Raw genomic sequence first — 24,764 nt, forward strand, 5'->3', positions numbered from 1 at the left:
AAGAATGAGCTCCATTGAAATGGGAGCTGGCTGGATGCAAGCAGCAGGGCAAAGATTGGACTATGATCAGATCAGTCAAAATACAGCAACCTGATTGGCCAGCTGCAGTTTAGAGAGGGTGGAGTCATCAATGGACTGTCACAGTGCTGATGACCTCATCTCCCCAGTATGTTCTGTCTGGACCCATCTCTGCCTCATAATATCAGAGAGACAGCTAAAGCTCTGGTAGAGTTAGAGAAGCAGGCTGTTATCACTATTAGAGATGGGCCCAAACCAAAGAATTTGGATCCAGATCTGGGTCTCAGGCCTTCTCTCAAAGCTCTGATGTGCTGTGATGCAAGATTTGATCTGTGCCTTTCTTTAATAGATAATATGGTGATAATGTTATAGCACACAAGAGACTCACAGCAAATACACCATTCTCCACCTGCATAGGTAAATCCAGTTTCTTGAATGCACTAAGATTAGGTTAGTACAAATGGCTGTCCTTGATGCTTGCTCTGTCTTTGTGTGTGAAGGAAAGAGAAGGCTTCAGGATTTTCTGATATCACAACTGAGCGATGTGTGATCAGCATCACAGATAGGGACAGAGCTGTAAATTTAAAATTCAGATTACAAATACTCCAGAATCTGAGTGCAAATGGATTCAGAGATTTGGTGTGACCAAGACTTGTCCCACATTATTACAAGATTCCTTTCCAGTCTGTCTCTTTCCTTCTTGCTTTTTGCTTTGTCCACTTTTCCTTCTCTGATCTTCAAGTGGTTTTGCTAAATATATTTTTTTTTAATTATAGGTTTCAGAGTAACAGCCATGTTAGTCTGCATTCCCAAAAAGAAAAGGAGTACTTGTGGCACCTTAGAGACTAACCAATTTATTTGAGCATAAGCTTTTGTGAGCTACAGCTCACTTCATCGGATGCATACGATGAAGTGAGCTGTAGCTCACGAAAGCTTATGCTCAAATAAATTGGTTAGTTTCTAAGGTGCCACAAGTACTCCTTTTCTTTTTTTTAAATTATGTTTATAATGGCTCAAATGGTCTTTTCTAACTCTGCTGAGTTCAATTTTAGATAATGAATTCCCTTCAGGGAAACCAGAAACATATGTGTATGTGTGCGTGTGTGAGAGACAACTGAGATGTGGTTGGTCTGACCTAGTGGTTGGAGCACGAGTTAGGAACAGTGAGATACTAGGAGATCAGTGTCTGAGACAGACCAGAGGGCCTGCCAAGAGTCAGGCAGGATCAGCAGACCAGAGACAGGCAGTAGGAGCAGGTAGCACCAAGAAACCAATCCTTCACAGGTGAAATCCAATTACATGGGCAACTTCCTGTTCCTGTGCTTGGTTTAAATAGAAGCGGGGAACCAATCAGGACCTGTTGATTTCCTCCCATCAGATCCAAGGACAGGAGATTTCTGACAGAGTTGAGCTTCTAGTTCTGACAATTCTTAAGCAGGTCACTGGTTGGTAGATTAGTATTTATTAGCGCCTCAGAACAAGGTGGACCAAGACTTGAGACCCACAGTCTCTGATCACATGTGAAAGGAAGAAAAAGGACTCAGCTGAGATATAACTGGTAGGGCACTGGAATAGCAACCCAGGTCACCTGGGTCATTTTCCCCTCTCCCTCACTGACCTGCTATCTCCAGAAACAAGGCCCTTTGCCTCTATTTCTCTCCATCCTTTGTCATTTCTGTTTTGACTATTTAGATTCCGAGCTCTACAAGGCGACTGTCTCTTACTGTGTTTCTATAGTTCAGACACAATGGGACCCCAAATTGGATTGGGGTCTCTAGGTACTCCCATTATACAATTACCACCTAGAATTTGGATGGTGGCTAGGTGGAAAAATAGCCCCATGTATTCTTTTGAGGAAGAAGTTTATAGGAAATGCATCAACTTAGTCAGTCATTGGCGGTTCAAATGGAAGGTATCACCAGGGTGTGACATCAGGGATGGTGCCATTTTTCCTCTGCTGCATGTCCATGGGACTCAGGCTGGGAAAGGAAGAAGCTCTGGCACTATGTTATGCTTATAAGAAGCACACAAAAAGTTATGCCTATAAGAAGAACCCAGAATCTTTTTCAAGGGGATAAGGCAATACGCTGTGTTTGAGAGTACAATTTAAGCATTAAAATCATCATATGCTTCCGTTCATACACACACACCATACCAAAAGGTTCTGCAGCTGGATCTTATACTTACCAGTCCTTAGTGTTGCTCTGTCAGTTCCAGTGGCCAGCTGAAACTGTACATGAGGGAGGGGGAGCAACTGGAGCTGGGTCTCTGTCAGATGCACCCGAAGCTCCAATGTTGATGAAGAATGAATGCTAAGTCCTATGACAATACACCCTTCTTTTATAGTAATATGTTCCCATAGAAGTCTATGGACCTTGCTGTGTCATACCGGAGCTGTTAATTACGAGGTCATCAAGGTTGCTCCCAATCAGTATTATTTTGTGTTGCTACTGGAAGTATCCACAGCTGTTTCTCATCTCGTCCCTCTGGCTCCACTCTTTATCTTGTCCTTGGGGCATATGCTTTGCTTTAGGATTGTCAATCTGCCATCTGGGTGATTCTGATAATAAGGTTGGTGCCACTCAACTTCTCCACGCCCCTCTCAACCATCTGGCCCATCAATATTGTTGACTCCTCTCTCTTCTTTGTTAGCAGGCTGTACATTCTTCATTCACACACAAAACAGTAAATCATTTCAAAAGCAAGAATTACAGCCATAACACTTCTATCCTTCTAAAAACAATCATTATCACATAAAGCAAAGAATAAAATGAAAACAATTTCTTCTTACTAATTCAAAGCTAACAAAATTAGCAAAATGGTGTACAATTTACTTGAGACAAATCTCTCCCCATTAGGGTTTTGGCCTACATCAGCTCTAAAGTACAGTAGAATGATTTAATTCCAATAATGAAGTTTCTCTTTCCCCACAGGTCCCAAAGAGCATAAATCATCCACAATTCATACAGAGAGTGAGATGGAAAGAAAGGAAGAAAGAAAGAAAGAAAGATACTGCAAATTATCATGGAAGCCCACGAAACCTCATGTGGCAGGTCAGAGTTTGCCTGGTACCCACATCTTGCAAAGAAGCAGAGACTGAGTGTCTTTTCTAATTCGGGGCAGATTGTGAACCCCTTATTCTCGCTGCTGAGAAGTTACTCACACAGGTAAAATCACTGACTCCAGCAGGACTAGAGGTGCAAAAAGAGCTCACCACAGTGAGTTATTTCTCACAGGTTGGCCCTTTGTCCAGTGGGGAGGGACAGCACTTGGGCATACATTTGTGCACATTTGCTGTGTTCTATAAAAGCCATTATGTGCCACCTTTACTCAGGCTGAATACTGCCTTACTACAGAGTAGTTGCCATTGAGATGAATGGTACTACTGTACTTGTGCTAAACATGTGTTGCAATCCCTCACTTCCACACCAGGGGAAGAAAACAAACTTCTCTCTCTGTAGCTGGGATAAGAACAGTCAAATCTTATGCTTCAGGGCTTTGGCTGGTTGCCTGCACTACCAGTCGGAGAACACTTCAATCTCTCTGGTCACTCAATTACAGACATGAAGGTCGCTATCTTACAACAAAAAAAACTTCAAATCCAGACTCCAGCGAGAAACTGCTGAATTGGAATTCATTTGCAAATTGGATACTATTAATTTAGGCTTAAATAGAGACTGGGAGTGGCTAAGTCATTATGCAAGGTAGCCTATTTCCCCTTGTTCTTTCCTAACCCCCGCCCTCAGACGTTCTGGTTAAACTTGGATTTATGCTGGAAATGGCCCAACTTGATTATCATACACATTGTAAGGAGAGTGATCACTTTAGATAAGCTATTACCAGCAGGAGAGTGGGGTGGGAGGAGGTATTGTTTCATGGTCTCTGTGTATATAATGTCTTCTGCAGTTTCCACAGTATGCATCCGATGAAGTGAGCTGTAGCTCACGAAAGCTTATGCTCAAATAAATTGGTTAGTCTCTAAGGTGCCACAAGTACTCCTTTTCTTTTTGGGCCAGGAAGGATTTTTTTCCTCCTAGTTCAAAATCCACCAAGTTATTTACCCAATAATCCTTTGTTTCTTGGAGAATCCAGTTTGAACTAGTATATACACACACATCTCTCTCCAGGGAGTGGTTTCTAAGAGTTAATAATGGAAGAAGTACATTAGCATCCCCCCATCCCTACTAAAGAAGGTACATATAATGCCACAACACATATACAGTTGTATTTTTTAGTACCTGTGGGATGCATCGTACTAACATTAATCAATAAGGTTTAACTTAATTCAGTAAAGTTTATCTTAGTTCTATAAAGTTGGTTCAGGATACAGCAGAATAGTCTGTCACAAGCACTACAAAGCTCTGGTTCTTTGCACCATAAACACATTACTAAATATAGTAACTGCTAAATAGCATGGACAAGCAACTTTTGGCCTGGAAAAAGACAAATTCTGCCATAAGTGACCTCACTGAATTGTTGACATCCACAGTTGCAGCATCTGTAAAAAGGGGTGACTGATACTTGCCCCCTCCCTTGGTAGATGCATTTGGACTGGTTTGAAAAAAAGCACTGTGAAATGCAGAGGCTTATCAATGCCGATTGTTAGAAGAGGTCAGACTCCCATACCTTGGGCAAGGAGTATATTTATGGGGGTAAGTAGCACTGAAGTAGTGAGTAGGTGACTCTCTCTATTGTTTGGTCCATATAAGAAAATAAGAGCTGAATACTGCTACTAAATAAAGAAGATATGTCTTTATCTCAAATAATAGAGATCTGTTCTGTGGTCCGGGCAGTCCTGGGTTGCAAGCAATCATTTAGTTTGTTCCTCCCTTGTTTCCTGAGAGGTCCAGAGGCACTGAAGATGTCAAGGCTGAAGCTACGGAGGCTGAACACTACTGGTGATCTATCTCCACTGTCGCCTTGTGGTTCCAAAAGGTGGTCTAATTTTCCATACTGCAAATTTTAAACTTCATCTTAGCAAGATGAGTCCAGTGAAATACATTTCATGTCTCTCCTATACGCATGCATTGAAAAAGCATTAAAAGATTTCTGCAATTTTGAAAAGCATTCAATATTTATCATGGAACTCCTTTTTCAGGTGCCTTCTCCCCCCTCCTCCACCACTTAGCACATTTCAGCTGTTGGCCTGACTGATGAATTTTCAGACTGATTGTCTTTTTTGGTTTCAGAGTTGAGAGAATGCAAAATCCCACTTCAGATAGAAACTTAGCTACAACCATAACTATGGAGGGTCAACTGCCTCTCCTATCTAGAGCTTGTCATGGGAAAGACAAAGTCACACTGGAGTTATGATATGGCAAAATCTTATGTAGCTGTGGTACCACAATCTGTTGGCACTCTATGAAAGGTCTGATTCAAAGCATACTAAAGTCATTGGAAGTCTTTAATTTTGAAAGAAAATTCAAAAGCACTTTTTTGTACATTCCACTCTCTCTCTAATTAAATGGAATAAAAAGGCTGCATGAACATTAAATATCCGTGTTCTGATTTGGGCCAACAATAATTTCATTCTCAGTCTCTAGGAGTAAATCCTAATAGTACACAAAAAGCAAACCAGGACCTTAACTATTGGCAAATAAAACATCAGAAGCATTTTTAATTTTTAAAGTAACTATATATATATATATATATATATATATATAGTTAAAGTAAATATATATATTTATTTATTCAGTCAATTGAGTTCTTACTGTGGTATAAACCAAAATCTGAGATTAAATTAACTCAGCAACCAATCAACTTGGTTTTAACATCCAATTTTCTTGGAAACTTTTCAACATGCTTATCTAAATCAAGGCAAAATCCAATCATTCTTACATATTCCCAAGAAAGTGTTTGAAAGCCATAGTTGCATTTACAATTTAATTTAAAAGTAAATTTAATTCTCTGACAGCAAATTTGTTTTTTCCAAAATGGTAATCTTTGAAACAATTGGACAGCAAAGATGATATCACTTAGGTGCAAATAGAACTATCCTCAATATTTCCAATTTAATCTAGCACAGGGTTGGATTATTAATGGTCTTAGGCTTTATCTTCATTGCTAAAAGGGTGCATTTTTAGCTCAGGATAACCCAGTGCATTTACAGCATGGTGAATTTACCTCAGGGTACAACTAAATGTTGTCTTCACTGTGTTTTTACTTCAAGATAACTTGTGCATTAGTTAGACCCTGGGAAAAAAACCATACCTCTTTAAACTGTGAAGTCAAGGATTAAAACAGACTGGGAATGCTACCATTAACCATCACATTTAATTCTATTTCTATTCTTACCTTGTTTTGGATTCAATTGGAACACAGATGCAAATTGCTCACAATTTTACCATCAGGCTTTTTACAATTTTACAATTACAAAATTACAATTTTACAGTTCTGTAAATGTCAGCTAAAAGTGCCAGTGCCATCATGATAGCATTGCCATGTGTGCTGTAGCACATTTCTTTGCAGGATATTATACCAGCAGAAATAGAAGCAAGTCTGCCCTTTATTCATAACAGGAAGAGGAATATGTTATAGCTTTTACCATCTACTTTATCATGTCATTGCAATGTAGATTTATATTACTGCGTTTATAATGTGTAACTGCAAAAAGCTCTTCAGTAACTTATGTATATGGAAGGATCGCTGAGGATAATCTGGAACCTCTGACTGCTACCACATGCTGCTCATCCATGTGGGCACTAATGACCCTGAACACATGAGAAGTGATGACAGGGCTCTGAGAATGAGGGTGAAGGAGTTGGGGTGCAGGTAGTGTTCTGATCAGTCCTTCCAGTCAAGGATAGGGGCCTAGGCAGTAGATATGTCCTAGAGGTTAATGCATGGCTGTGCAGATGGTGTTGCCAGAAGGGCTCTGGCTTCCTCAACCACTGGATGCTGTTCCAAGTAGGACAGCTAAGCAGAGTTAGGGTCCACCTATCAAAGAAGGGGAAGACTAGTTTGGATACAGACTGGCTAACCTAATGATGCAGGCTTTAAACTATGTTGGATGGGGGCAGGAACAAAAACCCATAGGAAGTCCAAAATGTGGAGACCTAGTTGAAGGGTTGGATTCTGTAGCTCCAGCCCCAGAGTCAATGCCTATGCAAGGAGCTGCATATAAACTTCTGAAGAGCTGCATGCAGAAGGGGCAAAACAGATACAAGATGGAATATAGAGGGGAATTAATGAACATCTTAGATGTCTGTATACCAATGCAAGAAGTGTGGGGAATAAACAGGAAGCATTAGAAATACCAGTGAATAATTACAGTTACAACATAATAGGCATAACTGAGACTTGGTTGGATAATTCACATGACTGGAATATTGGTTTAGATGGATACAGTTTGTTCAGGGAGGTTAGGCAGGGGAAAAAGGGGAGGTGGTGTTGCCTTGTATATCAAAAATCTATATACTTGCACTGAAGTTGAGATAGAAGTGGGAGGCAGACCTGTTGAAAGTCTTTGGGTAAAGAATAAAATACAAGGGTGATGTCATGGTAGGGGTCTATTATAGACCAACTAATCAGGAAGAAGAGATGGATGGGTCTTAAAAAAAAAAAACAACATAAAACACAAGATCAACCAAAGCACAGGACTTGGTGGTAATGGGAGACTTCAACTACCCAGAAATCTGTTGGGAAAATAATATAGCAGGGCACAAATTATCCAACATAATCCAAATATCTTGGAATGCATGGGAGACCATTTTTTGTTGCAGGCGGTGGAGAAAGTGACTAGGGGAGAGGCTGTTCTAGATTTGATTTTGACAAACAGGGAGGAACTGGCTGAGAACTTGAAGGTGGAAGTCATCTGGGATGAAAATGATTATGAAATGATGAGTTCATGATTCTAAGAAATGGTAGGAGGGAAAAGAGAGCAGAATAAAAAAAACAGACTTTCAAAAAGCAGATTTTAGCAAAAAACTCAGAATACTGCTAGGTAAAATTCCATGAGAAGCAAGTCTAAAGGAAGGAGGTGTTCAGGAGAGTGAGCAGTATTTTTTTTTTTTAAAGAGATAGTATTTAGGACACACAAACTGTCTCAATTTGTAGGAAAGATAGGAAGTATGGTAAGAGACCACTATAGTTTAACCAGGGGATGATCTAAACTCAGGAGTCATACACAAAGTGGAAACTAGATCAAATTATGAAGGATGAATATACAAAAAACTGAAGCACATATTTACTACAATTGCCCTTTTTCAGTCCTCTTGGCTCTCTCCTGTCCTCCATGAGATTATTTTTAAAAACGTTAATAGCTCAGAGATCACTTGAGCCAGTTCTTTAAGTATTCTAGGATGTATTTCATTAGGCCCTGCTGACTTGAAGACATCTAACTTGTCCAAGTAATTTTAACTTGTTCATTCTATATTTCAGCTTCAGGTCCTACCCCATTCATACTGATTTTCACTATGCTAGTTGTCCAATCACTGCTAACATTTTTGGTAAAAAACTGAACAAAAAAAAGTAAATTTAACACTTCATTGCTACATTTTTTGTTATTGTCTTTCCCTCCTCATTGAGTAATGGGACTAAGCTAAACTGTTCTCCTCTTGCTTCTACTGTATTTGTAAAATATTTTCTTGTTACCATTTATGTTCCTAGCTAGTTTAATACCTTTTTGTGCCTGGAGCTTTCTAATTTTGTCCCTATCTATAAAAAGGGGAAGAAGGACTACCCAGGGAATTACAGACCAGTCAGTTTAACTTTGGTACCCAGAAAAATAATTCAGGAAAAAAAACAAAACAAGAGAACCAAACAGTTTGTAAGCACCTAGAAGATAAGTCAAGAAGAGTGTTGTTGTTACTCAAGTCTTGGAAACATACTCAGAGTATTGCAACTGAATACAAGATGGAACAGATAACACACATTTCAAGGGGCCATTCAAAGTCAAGTGGCCTCTTAACACCCCTCTAGACATAGTTGGGGAAAGGAAGGGTGGCGTTTTAGTGGGTTATAGATTATTGTAATAAGCCATAAATCCAGTGTCTATTCAGTCCATGATTTTTAATGCCTAGCAAAGTTATGAAGTTAAGTTCCCAGGCTTGACCTTTGAAGTTTTGTGCAGTTTTCCTTTGAGGATGAGAACTGATAGGTCAGAGATAGAGTCATCACTTTGTGAAAAGCTTCACCCACAGGTGATATGGTGCTTTTGTCTTTTATTATTTCCCTGTGTGATTTCATTCAAGAGTTTAGTAATTCTCTGATTTCACACACATAGTTGTAATTGGGGACAGTTAGTGCACTGGATGAGGTACACCATGTTGTGATAAACATGTTTAGGACTGATGGATCTTGAAAGGTTTATTGTGCGGGGTGCTGATCATTGTAGCAGTGGAGATATGTCTGCAGGTTTTGTATCTTGTTCTGGCAGAGGCTGGTGCCCCTTTGAGTTGATGTGTCCTGGTCTGTGGGTGTTTGCATCTGATGATAAGGTTGAAGGCCAGAAGAGGGGATTTCTCTCAAGATGAGTCTCACCATACTCAATGGGGACCCATCTATAATGGTCTGACCACTACATACAACTCCAAATATGCTGAACAGCTCTGCACACTTCAGAAAAAACTGAGGAACCACTTATTGCACCTCACCTACTCCAGAAGGGACGACCTCAAACAAGAAATCACCACAGGCTCCCACGCACCTGAAGAAAAAAAAATCAGGAAAGTTAGCTGGAAAACCTGAAAGAAATCCCACAAAAAAAAAATCTGATGACAGCAATCCAACACAAAAACAAAAATAAAAAAGTGGAACTACAACTACTCCAAAACCCACAGAACACAACCTCTAGGAGAAATCCTGGCACCAGTACCCACCATATATACACTACATAACACCCAAACATCAGTTTAACAAGACTACCCGTAACTGGAGCTGAATCATCTGTACTCTTCAAAAGACTGGTTTCAGAGAAGCAGCCGTGTTAGTTCTTTCTTCAAGAGACTGAACTTGTGCCCCATCACAGACTCTGATACCATCCTAACATGTGGAGAACTAGAAGAATTCTTCCACTGACTCTGCCTCAAACAATTCCTTCACAACAACGCCACCACTCACAATTACCATGCCCCCACTGACAATCATAAGAAAAAAGAATCATTTGACTAGACACCACAGAGTGGACAAAACCACATCCTTGATCACTATATATTGTTTGCTTCGGGGGAAAAAAATGACTGAAATCCTTATCAAACATCACACATATCACAGTCTCCCCACTGCTGAGAGGACAGCTATACAGTCCCTGCACTCACATTCATGGATTAATTCTTGCATTAATTCTACATTCATGGGTAGGAAGTGGTGAAAGATGGCCTCTGACTTAGCAAACGCTTGCCATTAGTACAGTGCACTGAGTTACACTCACATTATCAAATCAAGATCAGGATGTTTCTCTCTTTTCTGTATTCATTCCACCCAGCCAAAGTTAAGATTAAAAATACAAAATACACAAGGCAGTACTATGGAGAAGCCTATCATTAACCAGCATATTGTAGGACAAAGATTCTTAACCTGGGAAGTTGGTTGGAAACAACAGGCTGCAAGTTTCACCTAGTTGAATTAAATTGTTACATGCCAGAAAAAACCTGTTTTGTTACATGAGAGTTGTTGTGTAGTGTTAGCTATGGCTGCCGAGAGCCACCATGTAGATGGGCAGTAAGGAACGTTAAAGGAGGAAATGCAGTTCATTCAAGTTACTCACCCTGACCAAGCTGGACATAAGGGGCTTGGTTCTGATCACATGGTCAGATATTACCCTGTTACCCAGGGTTTTCTGAACCCAAAGCAGTGGTAACTTAACTGTTTCTCTCCAGGCAGTGTCAGAAATAAATCAGTGGGGGCACAACTCATCCATCTGATAAATGACTGATACAAACCAGAATGCTTTTCCTAAAACTACTCTTTTAGTAAGTCTAAAGCACATACAAACATATATGTGATAGCAATAGGTTCAGCACACTCCAAATATTATAATTACCAAAATTCTGAGATGGTTTTGAGTGATCACCAGCTGGGCTTCCGGCTGCCCTCTTTCAATCCAGCTGATGAAGAGTTTAGGTGTCAGCTCCTTACCTGAAGGAAAGCTCCCTCAAACTATTCCAAGGTGTTTATTTTACTTAATATTTTATAGCTAGCTCTCACAAAACACATAATTCATAGTAACCCCTACTGGGTCACTATAGTAACTCCTACTGGGTTCCTAATTCTAGCTTCAACAAATTGCTCATTATCTCTTATTGGCAAAGCATTTCTAGTTATAGCAATACAATTTATATCTCATAGACACTCAAAACCAAAGTCGCAATCCACTCACTCTTTTTCATTCTTACGGTGTTAATTCGTTTCCCCTCCTCCCACAGCTGGCAGTGTTTGTTGAGCAAACCCCTTAGTGAGGCTCTGTGTGCTGTCCCGCCCTGAGTGCCAACTCCGCAGCTCCCATGGGCTGGAACTGCATCCAATTGGAGCTATGGGTGCATGCCTTCAGGCAGGGGCAGAGCACAGAGCCCCCTGCCCTCCCCCCCTCAGGGGCCACAGGGACGTGCCAGCCACTTCTGGTTGTTGCGTGGGGTAGGGCAGGGAGGGAGCCTGCCTTAGCCCTGCTGCACCGCCGGACTTTTAGCAGCCTAAAATCTCCTGGTTTGGCTTCAGTAGGCTCCGGGAGATAGAGCCTGATTCCAGGAGACTCCTGGCAAAACCAGGAGGGTTGGCAACCCTAAAGTGAACTGGAGTCAACTTCCAGCTGTGCCACAGACTTCCTGTGTGACCTTGGGCAAATCACATTAAATCTCTCTGTGCCTCAGATCTCCATCTGGAAAAGGTGAATAATAGCACTTACTCTACTTCCAGGCTGTTGTGAAGATAAACAACTCTAGATTGTGAGATGCTCAGATACCATAGTAATGGGGGCTATACACGCACCATAGATAGGCAGATGGTCTTCACTGTGACTTGCTGTAGAATTAATAGTCTACCTTAATAGCAACAGTTGTCTCAAGTTTCTATCTTTCTAGGAAAATAATAAAAAACCTGAAGTTTGTTTCTAACCTGCAGCTGGTGAATTCATTTACAATCAATCAGTCATAGCTAGCCATGAGGTTACACATTAGACTGAAACGGAACTTTGGTACAATTATTTAAAAGTACAATTGTGTTTAACCTTGATTAGTAACAATTAAAAGAAACATTAAGAAGTGATGGCATAGAATCTTGCCCTCAATAGGGTGAGTGGCATAGGCAGCCATAAAAAAGGAGTAAGACAGATCCAGATCTTGCCTTGAGGATAATAATTTTGCCAGTTCCATAATATTGTTTAACTTTCTTCTATCCTGTGGCACAGATACACATGCAGGAAGGCAAGGACTACACTATGTTAAAGAATAGCAACCAGACAGTGTCAATGCACTAAGTCAGCATTTTATTATGTGGATTTCCCATTCCATTAGTTAGTGAGCTCAGGAGCAGTGGCCTGTCAGACAGTAGCATACCTGGCAGGGTTTCCTTCAGGAGCCATGGTGGCTGGCAGAGGCAGGAGGTAGTGCAGAGATACTGAACATCTATGCAGAAATCAGGAAATCTGCACTATCAGGGGGCCTAAACCTGCCTCCCAGCCAAACTCAGAGTAAACAACATGCACGGAAACTTGTCAAGTTTCTGTACATTAAGTGGTAAAAACCTAGTGAAGGTAGAATATGGTCATACGTGCCTAAAGCTCTCATTCTATGCAAGGGAGGAATAATCAGACACTGGGAGAGACTCAGAAATGTTTGCTGCTATTCTAATTTTTGTAAAAATGTTCTGGATGCGACTATCTTTAGCTTTAAATCCAAGGTAGAAATTACTTTACAATCTTCAAATTGTCATGACAGTGGATTAATTTCATAGCATTTTCAGATTTCCTTACTACTGACAGAAGAATAGATTTTCTACCCCTCCTCTCATTGCTATTTTATGCTTACTTTAAGTCCCCCCACCCCCGCACTGGAATGAGCACAGGACTCCATAATGAGCATTTCAGTCATTAGCATTCTGGTAATACCTTGCTTCTGTGATAAAGAAGATAAGAAGAATTAGAATATGGGATGAAACTGGAACTGAAATATGGCATGTGTGAGGCTATTTTAAAAAGTTATTGCTCGGTCATTTTCAAATGACCAAATCCAGCACATGTTGAAATTCTGTGCTTTTTTGTCTATACAGAGTGTGTTATAGGCTGGATATGCTCTGACTTCTCTCAGTGCCAGGTTGTGTAATTAACACAAAGGCTTCAGTTAGGGTTGGTGCAGAGCCAGCAGGGCCAGCTCTGGGCACCAGCTTCCTTCGCTGGTGCCTGGGGCGGCAAATCAGCAGGGGCGGCGCTTCGGTCGTTCTTGGGGCGGCACGCCTCCCTCAGCGGCACTCCTGCAGCAGCTTTTTCATTTTTTCTTCTTCGGCGGCCTCTTTTTTTTTTTTTGCTTCGCTGCTTGGGGCGGCAAAAAAGGTAGAACCGGCCCTGAGAGCCATACAGCTGTAGGTGCTCCCAGAACTCAAAGTGTAGGAGCTATTTGCTGTGGATACTTGTGAAGGGGTGCTTGATTCATCGCTAGGATGGCACCTCCTCCTGGCCATTCTGGGGATTAGCTTCACAACACCCCTTCCCGCAATTACAAGCTGTCTCTCCGCCTCTCTCTCTCTACGTCTGCGGCCCCGCCTCCCCCCTTGCTCCACAAGCTGCTGCTACCTCTTCATGACTCAGCCAGATCACTATACGCACCTCAGAATGGTGTATCAACGTTCCTCCTCACCAGCAGTCTCAGACAGTCTTCCATTTCACTACACCCTCGTGCCAAGTCCTCAGTCGCTGGTAGGGGAACCTGGGCCCACCCTCTACTCTAGATTCCAGCTCAGAGCCCCTCTAAATCAGCCACCAAGGTCTATCCCCTCTTAGACCTTGCTTACTTTCCCTGAGCCCTCTCCTGCCTTCTGGTTTCCCCCTCTTTGGTTATCGGCCTCTAGAGCCTCCAAACACTCTTCTCTTCTCCCAGGGAGTGACTGCAGACTTTCCCAGCTGCCCCCTCTGCTTCCAATTTCCTGTCATTCTACATCCAGCCCAGTTAGTTCCTCCTGAGCTGGCTCCCTCACTGAATCTGGGGATTGCTTAGCCATCCGATTCCTCTCAGCTGTGGTCCATCAAGTGAATTAGCCCCCTGCTCAGTCTACATTCACCCTTTCACTGGCCAATGTGGGATGAACACCCCATCACAATACTGTAGCATGCTCCCTGCTGTGCTGCTGGCCAGTTCTGCGTGTTGGTGTGGAAGGGGGCCACTGGGAGCACGGCGCTGCTAGAAAGAAGCATGCCTTGTGCTTTCCCGAAGTAAGAGACAAAGGGAAGGGAGAGATCCCATGCATCCCTACCCTGCCTTCTCCCCTATACTACAGCCAGACAGCGTCCGGCCTTTAAAATTAAAAATGGTGAAAGTTCTGGTCATTTGCTGGGCCAGACTTATAATTTCAGTGATGCCAACGCTTATATTAACTTTTCTTAAAGCTCCCTGCTCCTGGAGTCTGAAGACCACATAAGCATCTCAGCTTTCTGTTAAAATAATGTTGCTGGCCTTCACAGTTTGAGTAAGGCTTGACAATGTAATTTAAGTGTTGCCTACATGCTCAAAAAACAGATGGCAAGGAAAAATAATCTCACATCATCATTTTAATATGATGATTTCTAAGCCAATCCCAGAGTTTCCTGGGACCTAACTTGTGATTTTTTGGGTTGGCAATGCTGCAATTCTAAGCATTCCAGGCTGCCTGGAGGAGAAGAACCAGGCCTTGAATTATTTCCCTGCCTCTCATTCTGCTGCTGGAGAGAGAGAGAGAGTTTCCTAAGTTGTTTCATCCTTTGCTGGTCCTGATGACAAGAGAATAGTCATTGTATTATAGAATTTCAATGAGATGTAGAGTACAACTGGTCAAAATTTTTCATTCAGATTTTTATTTTGGACAAAGTGTTTCATCAAATTGAAAATGTACATAGGAAATGTCAAAAGTTTGGTTTTTAAAAACCCTACACTGAAACATTTCACCAGGCAGGTGAATTGTTTTCAATAAAGTCCAAAGAGTTAGCTGGAATTTTTTCAGTTTTGGATGGCTGAAATCAGAAACGTTTTCATAAATTGCTGAAAATACAATGTGTTTCTGTTTGTCAGTGGAAAGAAAACCATTTCTCGACTAATTCTAGTTCTCAGGCAGGTGCCTGCTTTGCTCTTGTTTAATTGGATTTGCTGTGTGCTGATATTTAAACAAACCAGATACACCAAAAATGAATTGCAGTGGACCCATTGTAAGCAATAGCCACCATCGGTTACCTCAGGTAGAGCTCTGAAAGACAGGGTGCCTCATGGAGCACACTCCCAGGCCTACGATGGAGCATGCATGCTCCCCTGTCCCTTGGCTTGGTAAAGCCTACTTCCAGTAACACTCCCAGTTACCAGTGCAGAAAGCAGTGGAGCCATGCTTCCACCTCTTATTCCTCCTCTTTGGCTAATTTGTATCCTCTGAGGACCCAGTTTCCATGCTCTCCTTAGTATAGGGATTGTCATTATACCCAAACCTTGTGCAGAAGGAGTGGGAGAAACAAGGGAATGGAGAATTTTTATTGACAGAGCCCTATCCCCATTCCTTTCCCCTGTGCTAGCACCAAGCACAATCTGGCCCAATGCATGAATTATACAATATTCAATGATGATTTTCATTAACTATATAGAAAAGGAAAATCTGAGTATATAAGCTATTCAATGCATCAAGAAATCACACTAATTATGTTTTTTGAGGGAAATGGGTGGTGAAGTTACTTCAGTATTGATACTTTCCCCCAGATGCATTGTGACAGCAGATTTACAGTACTCTAGGCTGACATGCCTACGTTTTAGTTCATAAAAGCCTGTGATCTCACATCACTGAATGCCTAGTTTTTGGGAACCAGAAACCATGGACCCGCTGAGAGAGAAATAGTGCAAATCCACATTAGGGTCACATAAGCCTTCCTCATTCTCTTGGATTGTATTCAGAAAGACAGGGATAACATTGTGGCACGGAAGCTACTGTCTAAAGCAGGGAGTATGTTCTGGAGCCACACTGTCCCATCTGAAGCTCCCATATATCTATTGCTAGGGACGTATCAAATTCAGGACCATGAAAAAACATGTCACAAACCATGAAATCTGATTTCCCCAATGAAATCTGGCTATTATTGGGAAGGGGCAGAGCTGGGGGTGCCCCAGCCAAGGGCTGCTACCTTGTGCTGGGCTCCAGCTGCTAGTTCTGTCCCAGGCTGGAGAGAGATGGGACTTCTTCACTTGCAGGTGCTGCTCCCAGAGCCATGTCAGACTAACCTCCAGGAACCTCCAATGGTTGCAGGAAGCTCCATGACTGCTAGATGTGAGCCCAGCTCTGAAGGCAGCATAGAAGTGCGGGTGAGTGTCAGCCAGAGGGGGCTGTGGCTCAAACTGTCGGCCCCCTTGCATAGAGAGGCTGCAGCTCGAGCTGCCCCCTGCCCAGTGCAGAGAGGCTGTGGCTCCAGCTGTCAGCCCTTGACCAGGGTGGGAGGCTGCCGGGAAAACCTGGACATATGGCCACCCACCCCCTATACCCTGCAACCCTCACTTTTACGCTTCTGCTGGTGATGGTGCTGGCTTTAAATCTGGGTGACCGGCCAGCAGCCACTGCTCTCCAGCTGCACAGCTCTAAAGGCAGTGCCCCTGCTGGCAACTGCGCAGAAGTAAGGGTTGCAATCCCACAATGCCCCTTACAATAGCCTTGCAACCCACCCCAGGGACCCACATGGTTACAACACTGAAATTTTGTATGCCATCAATCTGACTATTTTTAAAATCCCACAACCGTGATATTGATCAAAATGGACCTTAAATTTGGCAGGGCCCTACCCATTGCACATTCAACTCAATGAATTTAAGAGGAAGATGGAGCATGGACCATGAACCCCCCGTGCTGTATATGTGACCAACTCTGGGTTAGGACAGTTGTTTCCAAACTGTAATTTAAGAGATATCAGTGGTCTGCAAAGTTGATCACATGGTTGTGCCTCTCCTCCTCTTTCCAGCTAATGCATCCCATTAAAAGAAGCTAAAATAGGATAAAAGGTCCTACTGTGACATGTACTAGTGCTGGGTAGTAATTGGTGTAGTTCCCACAGAGCTTTTATTTGATCAACACCAGGAGAAGAAATATCCACTTTCTTTGTTTTAAATAGCGTAGAATACAACTTAAGGATGCCTGGAGTGGACTGCAATGCCCAAAGTCACACAGATACAATTCCCATTGTCTAACTAGCACCATAGATTATGATGAATGTGATAAACCCAACCGAAGAAGCAAATTGTTTCTCAAGTGGAGTGTATAGCAGAGGCATTAATGATACTGTATAATACATTATAATTTCCCCTTCTATAGCATCTTCCATACAAACCATCACATTATACAGTTAATGTCAATCATAAACTAGATTAAAAGCAAAAATGTGAAGGTTTTAAAGGTCAAATATATAGAAAGCTACTGACACAGTGGCCAGGAGGGAGATCTCCAGCCACATAAAAACACAGCACAAATGAAAAAGTGACTTACTAACCCCTCAAGATTCATGGAGAAAGGTCAGAGAGGAGAACAAGACTGGAAGAATCAAATGGTGGTTTGGAAGTAGGGGGATAGCTAGGGCATTTAGTTGCATCCCTGACCATCTTGACTCATAGCCACTGGTGGACCTACCTCCCTGAAATTAGTTAATTCTTCTGTGAACCCCATTATAGTTTTGGCCTTCACAACATTCTCTGGCAATGAGTTCCACAGGTTGACTCTGCATTGTGTGAATAAGTACTTCCTTTTGTTTGTTTTAAACCTGCTGCCTATTAATTTCATTGGGTGACCCTTGGTTCTTGTGTTAGGTGAAGCAGTAAACAACATTTCCTTATTCACTTTCTCCACACCATCCATGATTTTATAGACCTCTATTATATCCCCTCTTAGTCATCTCTTTTCTAAGCTAAAAAGTTCCAGTCTTTTAAATCTTTCCTAAGATGAAGCTGTTGCATACCCTTAATCATTTTTGTTGCCCTTTTCCATACCTTTTCCAATTGTAATATATCAAAGTTATAAAGATAAAAACCTGAGGTTTTTTTTATAGTCTTCTCTGCATTTTCCTGTCTCTGCTTTTTGCAATATACCTTAAGAGGTTACCTCTGCCTGTGCCCCCTCTGACTGAAGCCTTGAGTGGGGAGTCAGACCCCAGGAACCTTCAGCACCTCTCCTTGGAGGCCTCATCTCTTTGGGATCGACTGTGTGAAATTACCCAGTGGTATTCTTCAAACCAGGATGTATTTAGAATAGAGAACAAATGGTAAGACACAGTTTGCCCAACATACCTCATCTGAATACTTTGCTAAGCATAGTGAGCCTGGCTTCCCTTAATCTACATACAGAGAAAAAAAAAAGTCTTACATCTCTAGAAATCAATCCCTCTGACCACTTCCTGGTCAACCTGAGGACAGCACAGAGAGGTTCAGAGAAGGTCTCCCATATTATTTGCCTGTGCTGCTCACCAAGTCCTAGAGTTCATCTTCATATCAGGTTGAGATTATGTTAACATTTCCAAAAAGTAGTGTTTAATCAAGAATACTAACTGAAGGAAATGCATATTTTTTTTCCCAGAACAACATAAGGACCACTGTTACCTCACTATGGGAAATCCTCCACCTTCCTGTCTCCAAATCCAAAATATCAGAGACACCTTTGAACTCCACTTCCTCAGACACCTCACACCAGTCAAGCTGATTGATTTTTGAGTGTATGTCCATTGTTCCTGGCTATAAGAGTTAAGTCATGTTCTCGTGCTGCATGTATCCAGTTTCTAGCTTAACTGATTGAAGGTAGCATGACTTTACCTCTTTTTAAATTCCTCATATCAACTTTTCGTTGTCATGAAATATAAATTGGCAAACCTAAGACCCTCTTTTACAGCACTTAGACGTGTGGAGCTCTATTGCAATCTGCATGCGTAGATCTGACTGCAAAGTCAGGATATAAGTTTGTAGAGGAAAAAGATTCTCCCATGTTGACTCCAACTCCACACTTTTCCTGTAGAATCTAGTGTACGATTCTATGAGAAAAAGCATTAAACTGGTGTAAACATGAAAATAAAATCCCTTTGTGTCATAGTTGCAGATTCTTCAGGGCTTGTCTACACTGCTAAAGTTGATGTAACTGACATTGCTCAATGGTGTTACCTCCCCCCCGCCCCGAGTGACATAAGTTACATCAACTTAAGCAATGTCCACGCTGTGGTATGTCAATGGAAGATGCTCTCCTGCTGACATAGCTTCTGCCTCTCATTGAGGTGGAGTAATCACATTGATAGGAGAGCACTTCCTGGTTGACATAGGTCTTTACCAGATGTGCTACATCAGCGCAGCTGCATCAGTGTTTGATCATTTGTTGCAAAAGGATGTTAGCAATAAAATCCCAACGCAAACAGTAATCTATAGAACGCTACAAAACAAATCACATTAGATACTTTCTTCTCCATTATATGTTGTTAATAATTTGTTATTTGAATGCATTTGAACATGTATTAAGAATGCTTCAGCAGAGTTATGTTTGATTTAGGCAGGTGGTTTGAAATAAGTACTGAATCCCTAATAACACATTTTATTATTCTCATAATAAAGAGACCTTGGCAATTAGATCTATTATGTAAGGATTGTGTGTTTTTTTTGTTTGGGGATTTTATAAAGTTATGAACATTTTTGCTTCTAAAAAAATTGGACTAATATTCTGGAAAGTTTAGCAACTTTCCTCAGAATGTGTTTTCCCCTATATTATGGACACATAGGTTCTCAAACTTCATGCAGTTACCCACATTTTACAAGAGATAATTTCATAGACCACTTATCATCCCATTCACATTCACAAAACCTTTACGCAGTGATAGCTTGAATGGAAAAGTAGTATTATGAAAATATTGAATGGAAAAGTAGTATTATGAAAATATTCTATATGTTGTGCAGATGTCTTAATACCACTGAGCAGCTAGAAATAAGACAGTTTCCAGGAACCAACCAGCATCCTGTGGATCAGTAGAAAGTTTCCTGGGGACCATGAACAGAGAGAAAAGGCAATAAGTAAATGCTGATCTTCAAATAGCCTCAAAGGTCAGTGATAGCTGCAAGGTGGTTTTAAAGTATAGATAACTAGAGTGAGGGATGAAGAGAGTCACAAGCAATTTCAGGGACCCCTGAAGCCTGCAGTTATCCAGGGTCCCTGAAGTCATTGCTGAAAGAAAAGGGGTAGAAGATGAGTGACAGTCAGAAGAAGAGGGAGGAAGAGTAGGGGGTCTGGATTTGTATTTATGCTGGGGAGGGGAAAATGGTATTTATGAGCATTTGACATAGATTGCTCATAAATAGAAAGGAAGCAATAGCAATAGCAATTGGTGCTGTGGAGGGGATGAAGAGGCTATTCATTACTTCCCTCTTTCACCCAAATTGTTCTGGGACACCACCAGAACTGGCCACGAAGCAGAAAATGGAAGTAGCAGTTGCTGGTCATCCCACAGGTACTGCACTGAGAGACTAGTGTTCCTCACTATTGAGCCTCAAACGTGTGTTTTAAAAGTTATTTGGCAAAAACTAAGCATTAGGATTTTGACCAAAACTAACTCCTTGTTATGCAGAAAGTGAACAGGACATCGTGAATGTTGTCTACAAATAACATCAAAAACTATTCACAGAGTATGCTCAACACAACTTACTTCATATCAAAATATTCACTAATCTAAAAGTAAATGTTTTCATTCTCATTAAGATTTAAATAAGTCTGTCAAACTCCTGTAGCATATTGCACGTGGTTTCTAACTGATGTACCCTTGCCCTGCCTTTATATGCAGAGGATCTGGCCAGTGTTCTGCAATCATTTCAAAGCTATCTGCAACCGTTCAGGAATCAGCATGTCAGATATTTGTAACAGAAATGGGATGAGACCCAAGTCCTGCACATGTCTGCAACCATATCGTATATGAACTAATTCTATTAGATTCCAATCTAAGCAGGTATGGGCTTAATTAGTCCTTGAATAGACACTTATGATAATATTTAGGTACTAGAGGAAAATTATGGTCTCCAGTTTGGGTGATACACTTCAGGAAAGATGTGGACAAATTGGAGTGCAGAGAAGAGCAACAAAAATGATAAAAGGTTTAGAAAACTTGACCTATGAGGAAGGGTTTAAAAAAACCAACAAAAAAAACAAAAAACCCGGGCATGTTTAGTTTTGAGAAGAGAAGACTGAGTGGGAACCTGATAAGTGTTCAATTATGATAAGTGCTGTTCTAAAGACGAGAGAGAAATTATTCTCCAAGTCCACTGAAGGTAGGGCAAGAAGTAATGGGCTTAACGTGCAGCAAGAGAGATTTAGGTTAGATATTAGGAAAAATCTAACTATAAGTGTTATTAAGATCTGGAATAGGCTTCCAAGGGAGATTATGGCAATCTCATAGGAAGTTTTTAAGAACAGGTTGACAAAGACCCGTCAAGGATGGTCTAGGTATACTCTGAGCTGTCTCAGGGTTGGGGGCTGGACTTGATGACCTCTCAAAGTCCCTTTCAGCTCTGGATTTCTATGATTTGGTGTGTGAATTGTTGGTCAAAGTCATGTACCCTAAAAGGGAAAAGAGGCAAAAGGAGATTCAGGAACATTAAAAATACATGGAGGGGAGGGGGGAAATATTTTTTAAAATATTTGCTCCTGTAGGAACTGAAATAGCAAAGGTTAAAAAAAAATTGCCATAGGAAATTCTAAATATAGTTTCCAGTTAAAGAAAAGAAAAGACAAACCACAACAGTTACAGCAAATCTTTCCAGGCTAAATAAAATCTTGAGACTTGTGCTGGCCTCTGCCAGACTCTCAGGTTGGCCTCAGTCCATCCAGGCTGGAACACACTTCCACCTAAGCTAGGCTTCTAGGCTAACTTCAGTCACAGGGTAGACTAAGGGCTTGTCTACAGAGGGACACTGAGGAAAATTAATCTGAATTAACCACAGGTGTGAATTAAGTGGATTAGTTAAACTACATTAAATCCCTGTGTGGGCACTCATTCGGAATTAAAGAGGCCATAATTCAATTTAAGCTTATTCACTCTCCAAAGTAGGAGCAGGCCCCTGTCTAAGCTAAACTCTGACATTGACTGAATCTTTAAGGAGTGGAGCAGACTTCATAGTGCCTTAGCTCCTTTCTCAGTACACTTTACCAATCCTTCCTTTCCACCAAACTCAAAATATAGAGTCTCCCAACTAACAGCAAACACTACAGACTCCTACAGCTCCAGGAGAACTTTACCAGTACAGCTCCCTCAAGGTAAACCTATTGAGCTAGGAGGAAAGGAAACACCAGTTCTGCAGAGCACACATTGAAGCATGGTTACTACCTCCCCATTTCTCTTGGACCAAAACAAAACTAATACCAATAACCCATTTAACTTAAACCAACCAATCCCTGGTTGTCCACTCCCAGTCACAGACCACCCCATTACAGAGACATGGCAATTTTTCTAAGAATCATGGTGTTCTCTGGTTTCCTTCTAGTCAAATCACAGTAACATTCTCCCTATTCTAATTCCCCGCCACGTCAACTGAATACAGTACTTTTCCTCCTCTTCTTTCGTTACATTGTCTATATGTAATAAAACACTATTACACCATGTCAGTCCATGCTAGTGTCCCATGGCTATGGAATGCCTCACCTATTTGGGGACAGTCCCTTAAATTTAACCAGTTACTGTACACCACCAAATGTAAAAGGGTACAGTATTACTATATAGCTCATCAGGATTTATACCAGAGGAACCCAGTTAGTCGTTACTGTATTGTACTTGATATAATCAACATTTTAAAAAATAAGCACAAATTTCATATTTTAATAATTATTCACTGTTTTCTCTCTCTTCCTTTTGTATGTGACTGTTTATGCTACTCACATAGTGCTGTTGACTGGGTATTTATTTGGGGTCACTAGCTGAGATCAAACAGAAGTGATTTACTGAATGGCAGTAAATTTATTATAAAATCCCCACAGAGTAAGATGTAGAATGAGCTCCTGGTGAAAATAGCATTTTAATTGGTCTTCTAGGGAATCACCTAGAAAAACAGATTATTGCATATTGACAGAAATCAACAACAGAAGAATAAGAGTATTAAAACCTCATTATGTAATTATATACTTTGTCGCTAATGACAGCAGTTTAATTTCTGGTTAAAGCAGCAGTTATTGCATGTGGTTAAGCAAAATAACGTTATTTGGCACTCTATCATTGACATTAAATGGAAAATCTAGAATATGCAAGCCCTGACTAGCATTATATGTGGATATTTCAAAGTCATCTGACATATCACAGCTTTGACTAGAGAAGTACACATATGACATACAGCAGTATAAATACATTCTTCCTGGCACATCCAATATTTTAAGCCATAACAATAAGGCATTTCACCTGGGGGCGAGAGAAGATATTTTGCATTCTTAAATATTGTACATCAGATAACTTATAGGAAAATGTCCATAGAGTTGAAAAGATTTACTACAATTACAGTATAAAATTAGGGCTGGAGGGACACAAGTTATTGGTCCCAATACTGTTCACACACAATGGAGAAGAATAATTCTCTCCATTGCGGGAATTACTGGATCAAATTCTATAGCCTGTGTTGTGCAGGAGGTCAGACTAGATGATCATAGCGATCCCTTCTGTCCCCAAAAAAATATAATCAATGAATGCTTTGGGTAAAATACCAAACATTCCTTAAGGCCTAGTTCTACAACTTTTATTCATGCTTAGTAACACTTATTCAAACAATGAGTCTCATTGAATTAAATAAGGTTACTCATGTAAGGGTATCTCTGTGCAAAATAATGCAACTAGTTTAAAATTGACTGTGTTCCTGTCCGCCAAAGCAAACGTATTTTCAGCAGCACCACAGTCTGGCAAAAGTACAATATCCATAAGTGTATAAGCCAGAAGCATTAATAGAGGGGTAATTCCAAAAACCACTGCTCAGAAGAATGGCCCTCATTTCAATGAAATCATAAAAGACCGATAACATCCAGATTGAAATACAAGTGCTTCTGATATTAGCCTTCATGATGCCACAGGTTAATTCAATTTATTAATCCTCCTATATGTATTACATAGGCAATCCAGAGCCATAATGTTCTCTGATGTCACTCCATCCATTTCAATTGAGCAGCACCTGGGATGAATCTGTCCCACAATGTCTAAGAAATAAAATGTGATATATATCAAAGTGTATTATTTTAATGGTTTCATTTACTATTGTAATTCAAAGAGTCTGAGTTTAGGTTCAGATTTTGCTCAAAATTCTACATTCTTCTCACTAGTTCTCAATACAAATGTCCAAGGATAATCTCTGAATTTACTACTAAAGTAGAAAGCAGAGTCAGACATTTAAATCTTATCTTCAGACACACAGGGCTCATTTTTCAATGTTCTCCTGAGGCATTTAACTGTACAATGCATAGGAGTTACTGAGCTAGTATATATGCCCAACAACTTGTTACATGTAGGGATAATAGTCAAGACCTTTCTTTATGCAAAAATTGTATAGGTAATTATGGTGGCAGGGATTAATTAAGAGGTCTATACCTACTCTATTGTCTTATCTTTATTAGGAAAAAGGTCTGCCTTT

The 24,764-nt window shown here is 40.9% G+C and overlaps 1 long non-coding RNA gene across 1 annotated transcript in view; it reads right to left on the minus strand.

The window, feature by feature from the left end:
• Positions 1–1,492: 1,492 nt before the first annotated feature.
• Positions 1,493–24,764, minus strand: part of LOC122464577 — a 42,246-nt gene continuing 18,974 nt past the window's right edge. Inside the window, exons 3-4 of the long non-coding RNA XR_006288752.1 lie at positions 2,206–2,683; positions 1,493–1,997 (exon numbers count right to left, since the gene is read on the minus strand). This is a non-coding gene — a long non-coding RNA (uncharacterized LOC122464577). The remainder of the gene's footprint in view (positions 1,998–2,205; positions 2,684–24,764) is intronic.

The sequence above is a fragment of the Chelonia mydas genome, chromosome 2 (assembly GCF_015237465.2).
Source record: "Chelonia mydas isolate rCheMyd1 chromosome 2, rCheMyd1.pri.v2, whole genome shotgun sequence".
NCBI lineage: Eukaryota > Metazoa > Chordata > Testudines > Cheloniidae > Chelonia > Chelonia mydas.